We start from the raw sequence: 7304 nt of genomic DNA, 5'->3' as shown, positions 1-7304 counted from the left end.
CAATGTGCAGGAGTACAAGAATTCCATCATAACTCCCGAACCACTAATAGGGTAAACACTTCATCATATAGAAACCTTCTTCTTAACTCATTTCAAGAGAACCATTGCAACACGTGACTGAATTCCCATATCCGTAGAAAATACCGGCCTCAAGTAGTGATCTAAACCACCATAACTCTTCCGGGATCCCTTTACACATAACATGTCATAATACTTGAATTTCTCCAAATAAAATCAATTACGGCGGCCGTCAAGCCTCGCACGTACCGCCACAAATCACATGCATAATTCAATGCGCTGAAGGAACTGATCATTGCCACCATCATGCCGATTCAACCATTGTTAGCCGACCCATCTTTTCTCGATTTATTCTCAACTTGCCTTAGAAATAATAATAGCTCCATTCATTACATCATGAACTCAAATCAGTACTCATCCCGAGTGACCTTATTTCACGAGACCACGCTATTTCAAAACCCACTAATTATCTCATATCTGTTCTTGTGCGCACTTTCACATCTTCAATTGGTACACCCATTCTGATACTTCTTTTATGAATCCGAAGTTATTTTCTTCCGTTTCTCTATTGTTACACCACAACCTGAAGATAACGCAGAGTACTCCGAACCCCGTTTCATAATCTGCTGCAAAAGCTCGATACTCAACCATACTACGGACTTGAGATCCTTAGGCACCACACTTTAATTTTTTTTATTTTTTATTTTTTAAACCACCAGGACCGTTATTGAGAGTCACTTGCTGTGACTTGTTCCCAAACATGATCAATTCTAAGGCCCTGCTAGCACATGGACACTTTATCAAGGAAACATCCGACTATTTCACTTTCTTGTGCATTACATCTGCACGAAGCATAAACTCTGAGTCTTCCAAAAACCTGAATATGAATTGATAAGGGAAAATATGGAAGACATTTTCCAAATACTTTGCTCGAATTACCACTGATGTTTTCTTTCCTTAGTTGCAATGACCCACCAATACACCGATAACCAGAAACCGCATAAGTTGACACTACGCAATCCTATCATAGACGGTGGGGCTCTCCCACTTAACTTGAACCTACAATTACAAAATTGTTGGAATCCACCGAGATGGTTTATTCATTGTTGCCATGATCCTGCGCACACAACTCGCCAAATCTTCTTGAAATCCTTCTATTAACCCTTAATAAATACTCCGAATCACTAGCCACATTTACATATTAAATTTCTTACCGGAAGCTTCGTCAATACCATGCAACCGCTAACCTGCTCACAGGAGATAACCCACTCGTGGAAATTACATGTCGACATATTCCAACGTCGCTGCACTGGGTGCAAATACTACGAAATCAGTATATCATCATGAGTCCAGGCTTATTCACCAGCTGCACCAGTCCGTTCACTCCTCATGGACGTCAACTAGAGGTGCGACAATACCTTCCAATCTAAAGTCATGTTGTATCCTTCTTCATATCAAGCAACTCCCTCCTGTTGTATCCAATCTTCCTCAATATAGCAGCTAATATTACAACTTAAGTCCATAGACCTAGTCATTGTCCATTCTACATCCCAAATCACTCCAAACGTTCCTCAAGACGTGTAATCATCCTACCACGTAACCCATGTTCTACCTTGGCACTCTCCCACTTTGGTCAACTATCCTTTAAGCAACTACTCTGCTTCTGTTTTCTTACACTTGGCCTTTTCGGAACCTAACCACCGCAAGGCACCTTCCACATGTCCTTCCTCATCTTTCGCTGCCCAGTTGTTGGCTTTACTCAAAATCCGTCCCTGTAGCACTTGAAGCAATAACTCGTTACCAGCTTTAAACCTTTCTGACGATCATCCTTCTCGAGACATCAATACTAGAAATGCTGCTTCGATCCTGAATCACTGCACACCGCGATCTCTAACGACTGCTTCCCCTATACCAATTCCTAACACCCCGTCGTGAAGGCGAGTTGAAGAAAACCATAATACTGGAGAACCTTAACACATTTTACAAGGCGACGAAACCACATCAAAATTGAGAACTCTACCACACTCGAAAATATCACGCTTCGTTACTCCATCCACCCCAAACCTGAACATTCATAGTCCGATTGCCTTTTCTACGCTGGAATTAAAACATGGAACCTCTGAATCATGTACTGAGAAAACCTTCTTTCAAGTCGTTTACTGCCCTGACACATTGACAGGCATTCTACCATTACATAAACACTGTGCGATAACAATGCATGAATCATCGTAATAATCAATGCCAAATTTCAAAACCTTAGGTAGTACTGATACTTAACTTGAATCGACAGAGCGTCCTTCCACAAGGCGATGACAATAGTCCAATTAATTACACAGGGAGAAGCATCATGCACTACATTTGTAGTACCATTAAAAATTTCCTCGATACTCAATGTATAACAAGCGCTCCACGTCGCATAAGATACAAATAAAGTCATTTATACTCCAGAAACTTTGCTAAAGAAAAACAAAGAAGACAAGGACATCAACCATATGTATGTTACGACCCAAAATCCAATTAAAGGCCGAGATGGCGCCGGACACCACTGTCAGGCAAGCCAACCATAATAATTTAACTTAATTACCCATTTTAGTATTTTTGAAATAAAAATTTCTTTAATGAAATTATAAAGATAAAACTCATAGAGTAAATGATAAATATTTTTAGTAACTAAATTTCTAAACAATTCACAACCATTCCCAAAACCCGATGTCACAAGGGCATGAGCATTTACTAGGGAATTAACAAAAAAATACAGCATCTGTCTAGAATACAAATTAGATAGGAAAATATAATAACTCTGAAGGAGACTCTGTTAGCTGCGGATCGTAATATAGAATGCAGCTCACCTATGTCCCCACAATTATTAACCACCCTCTGCGCCCACAAGGCCGCTATACATATATGTACCTGCACAATAAAATGTGTAGCAAGTGCAGTATGAGTACGAAAATAACGTGTACTCAGTAAGTATCAAGCCTAATCTCGAAGTGGTAGAGACGAGATAGCCGACTTTGACACTCACTGTGGGTCAATAATAATAATTGGAATAAATTGTAATTATTCAAATTAGCATGGTTCACAGAGTTAACAATAACTTTATTCAATTAGCAGATATAATAAAAATCCTTCAAATGCAATAATTTTCCAATTTATTTATTTAAATCATGCAATTTCAATAAAACTTCCAATTTATCAAATAGCTTTACAAGCTGCAATTCAATTTCAATAAATTTTCAATTTATCAATTAAATCTCATTTACACGACTAACAATTAATTCTTAGCAAGCAAGAATAATAATTCATTAAATTCCAAGGATTTTCCAATTTATCAATTAGCTTCGCAAGCTGAAATAAATTATTAAAGTATCATGTAATTATTATTATTAAGCACGATTTCTGCCGAGGACGTACGGCCCGATCCAGAGTGTCGTGCACACTACCGAGGGACGTGCGGCGCGATCCATAGATACATCTATCCTGCCGAGGTGTTCGGCCCGCTCCACAAGAAAGGAGGACATTTTCTTATGTGCCTCCGGAAGGAGAGTATTTTTATTATAAGATAAATTCGGGAGGAGAAAATTTTCTTTTTAGCAATTAATTGATTTAAATAGAAAATCAAGCATATGAGATTTTCATCCTTAAATATCTTTATCTAACAATTTACAATATATTCATGTATATCAATTAATATTAATTAATCAAGGAATACAATTTATACAAGTATTTCATGCTTTGAGTCCTAAACTACCCGGACTTTAGCATTTATAGTAGCTATTCACGAACTCTTGTCACCTCGTGCGTACGTAGCCCCTGCTATTAGCAACAATATTCAATTTAATCCCTATGGGGTAATTTTCCCCTTACAAGATTAGATAAGAGACTTACCTCGTTTCAAAGTCCACTTTCCGATTATCGCGTCGCGTAAATTTCTCGATTCGATGCCGAAAAATCCGAAACTATCGAAAAGTTATATAAAAATAATTAACATATGTTCAATAATTCGAAATTCATCTATTAAATAAATTACCCTATCCAAAAGGGTAAAATTTTCACAATTCACCCCGGGCCCACGTGCTCGGATTCTGGAAATTTTCGGATGAAAACGTTACCCATAATCTCAAGAACTTGAATATATAATTTCTACCAAATTTCATAACTATTTTCGTGGTTAAAATCTCATTTTTTATAAGAATCTAAGTTTTTCATCTAACTCTTTGATTTCTAAGATTTACTAGTTATAATCTACTTATAATCTATGTATTTAACTCAAAGGGTGTATAATTAACTTACCTCCTAGTTGATAGTTGAAATCCTCTCTCGAACAGCTCCAAAATCCCCCAAAATAGAGGAAACACAGACAAAAATGGCTCAACCTCGCCCCTTTTTAACGTTCTGCCCGAACAGCTTTTTCGCACCTGTGGAGGGTTACCGCACATGCGGCTTTCGCACCTGCGAAAATTCCTCGCAGGTGTGAGTTCCACTCGCCTGGGCCAAGGTCATATCTGTGCAAAAATTCTCGCACCTGCGCGTTCGCAGGTGCGCCCAATGTTCCGCACGTGCGATGGCAAGCCCTTTTTCCCACTTCCGCTTCTGCGATTGAAGATCGCATCTGCGAGGGTCACACTTGCGGCTGTCCAAGCGCAGGTGCGAACGTACCAGAAGCAGAAAGCTTTAGCATTTTTCTCCCAAGTCCGAAATTGGTCTGAGCCTCGTCCGGTTAACACTCGGGACCCCCGGGGTCCCGCTCGAACATACCAACAGGTTTGAAATCATAAAACGAACTCGCTCGAACTCTCGGAACGCATAAAACAACATCAAATCTAAGAATCATACCCTAAACCAAATTGATTAAAACTTAAGAATTTTAAGTTCTTCAATTTACTTCCAATGCACCGAAATATACTTAAACTACTCGGAATGACACGAAAATTTGCGTACAAGTCTTAAATCACTGTACGGAACTATTCCCAAACTCAGAATTCCAAACGGACTTCAATTACTAAAAAACCTACTCCAAACCAATTTTAAAGAACTTTAAACCTTCAAATGGTTGATTTTTATTATTAAGCGCCAAAACGCTCCCGGGTTATCCAAAACCCGATTCGAACATACGCCCAAGTCCGAAATCATCATACGAACCTATTGGAACCGTCAAATCCCGATTCTGAGGTTGTTTTTTTCAAAATGTTGACCGAAGTCAAACTTGGCATTTTAAGGCTAACTTAAGGAACCAAGTGTTCTGATTTCAACCCAAACGTTTCCAAATCCCGAACAAACTATCCCTGCAAGTCAATAATCTTAAAAGCATGTTCGTGGAGTATTATTTTAGGGAACGGGTTTCTAAAAGTTAAAATGACCGGTTGGATCATTACAATGTATCAGAATACTCAATCTATTTTAATGGCTCTTCTTTTAAACCTTTACTTATAATAAACAATATTAAGAACACCAAAACTAAATATTAACATGAATAGAACTTCTCAAATTCTTATACCATAAAAATATTTCAAAAGATAATAGTATCATATCTAGCAATTTATACAAGCCAAATATTAAAGAAACGAGGAGGAACCTTTTGTGAAGATCAACAAGATAACATCTACAATCAACTGATTTCAGAGTTAAAAGATGCTAACACTTCAGCAACCTCGAACGAAAACCTCGACCTCCGGCTTCTCACTAATTAACTTAACTAAATAGTTTTTCAAATGAATATTTACTCTAAAAGAACAATGCTCTTTCTTCTTCTCTTTATTCAATTCTTTTTATCCTTTCGTCCCCTCATTCTGTTCCAAGATATCAATTATATATAAATGTATGTGGGTTGTAGTAATTGATGTGAGGAAGTAGTGCTGAGTGAGGGAAGTGGGGAAAGGGACGTGAGGGAGAGGGGAGTTTAGCAAAACAAAAAATAAAGTTAGGGGATTGGGGGCGTGAATGTTTAGGTAGTTTTTAGAGAAATCTTGTACTTCTTTTTTTTTTTTTATATTATAGATTTTTTTGTTCTTTTTTTATATATATATATATATATATATAATAAAAAAAAGAGTAAATGTAACTAAAAATATTAGCCAACTACTTTGAGACGTAAATATCATATACATAAGAAAACTAAATACTTACACTATAGTTAAATTATACTAACAAAAAAAAAATATATATTTTTGTAAACTTTCTTTTTATTTTTAACCAATAGAAATAAAACTTGTAAGGCAAGTTTTTTTTTTTAATTTTCTTTTTTCAAATAAAACCAATTAAGAGTAAGATAAAAGTTTAAAATATTAAGATTAGACCTAAAAGAAATATTTACAAGGAATTCATAATGATCATAACAGGTCCTGAATGCCTTCTTTTGAATATTCGAGTCCCGAATATTCAACTGGTGATACTCAGATATCAAGTCAATCTTGGAGAACACCCTCGCTCCCTGAAGCTGGTCAAATAAATCATCAATGAGCGGCAAAGGATATTTGCTCTTGATTGTAACTTTGTTCAACTGCCTATAATCAATGCACATCTGCATAGTACCATCCTTCTTCTTCACAAAAAGAATCGGTGCGCTCCAAAGTGACACACTAGGCCTAATAAACCACTTATCAAGGAGTTCCTGAAGCTTCTCCTTCAATTCCTTCAACTCATCTGGTGCCTTTTGATATGGTGGAATAGAAATGGGCTGAGTGCCCGACACCAAGTCAATACCAAAGTTAATATCTCTGTCAGGCGACATGCTTGGTAGGTCTGCAGGAAACACATCCAGAAAATCTCGCACCACCGAAACAGAATAAATCGAAGAAGTATCAGTACTGACATCCCTCACAAAAGCCAAATAAGATAAACAACCCTCCCCAACCATCCACTGGGCCTTTAAATATGAAATCACTTTGCTGGGAACATAGTCTAGAGAACCTCTCCACTCGATCCTTGGCAAACCCGACATTGCAAGCATCACGGTCTTAGCGTGAAAATCTAGAACATCATGACATGGAGACAACCAATCCATACCAAGATCACGTCGAAATCAACCATACTTAGCAAGAGATTAACTCTAGTCTCCAATCCCCCAATAGTCACTACACTTGACTGATATACTCGGTCCACAACAATGATGTCGCCCACCGGCATAGATACATGAACAGATGAAACTAAGGACTCACGGGGCATATCCAGATAGTGAGAAAAATATGATTTTACATACAAATAAGTGGAACCAGGGTCAAATAATACAAAGTCATCCCTGTGGCATACTAAAACAATACATGTAATCATTGTGTCTAAAGCGACAA

Source organism: Nicotiana tomentosiformis, chromosome 4 (assembly GCF_000390325.3).
Source record: "Nicotiana tomentosiformis chromosome 4, ASM39032v3, whole genome shotgun sequence".
NCBI lineage: Eukaryota > Viridiplantae > Streptophyta > Magnoliopsida > Solanales > Solanaceae > Nicotiana > Nicotiana tomentosiformis.
This window is presented reverse-complemented; position numbering follows the sequence as displayed.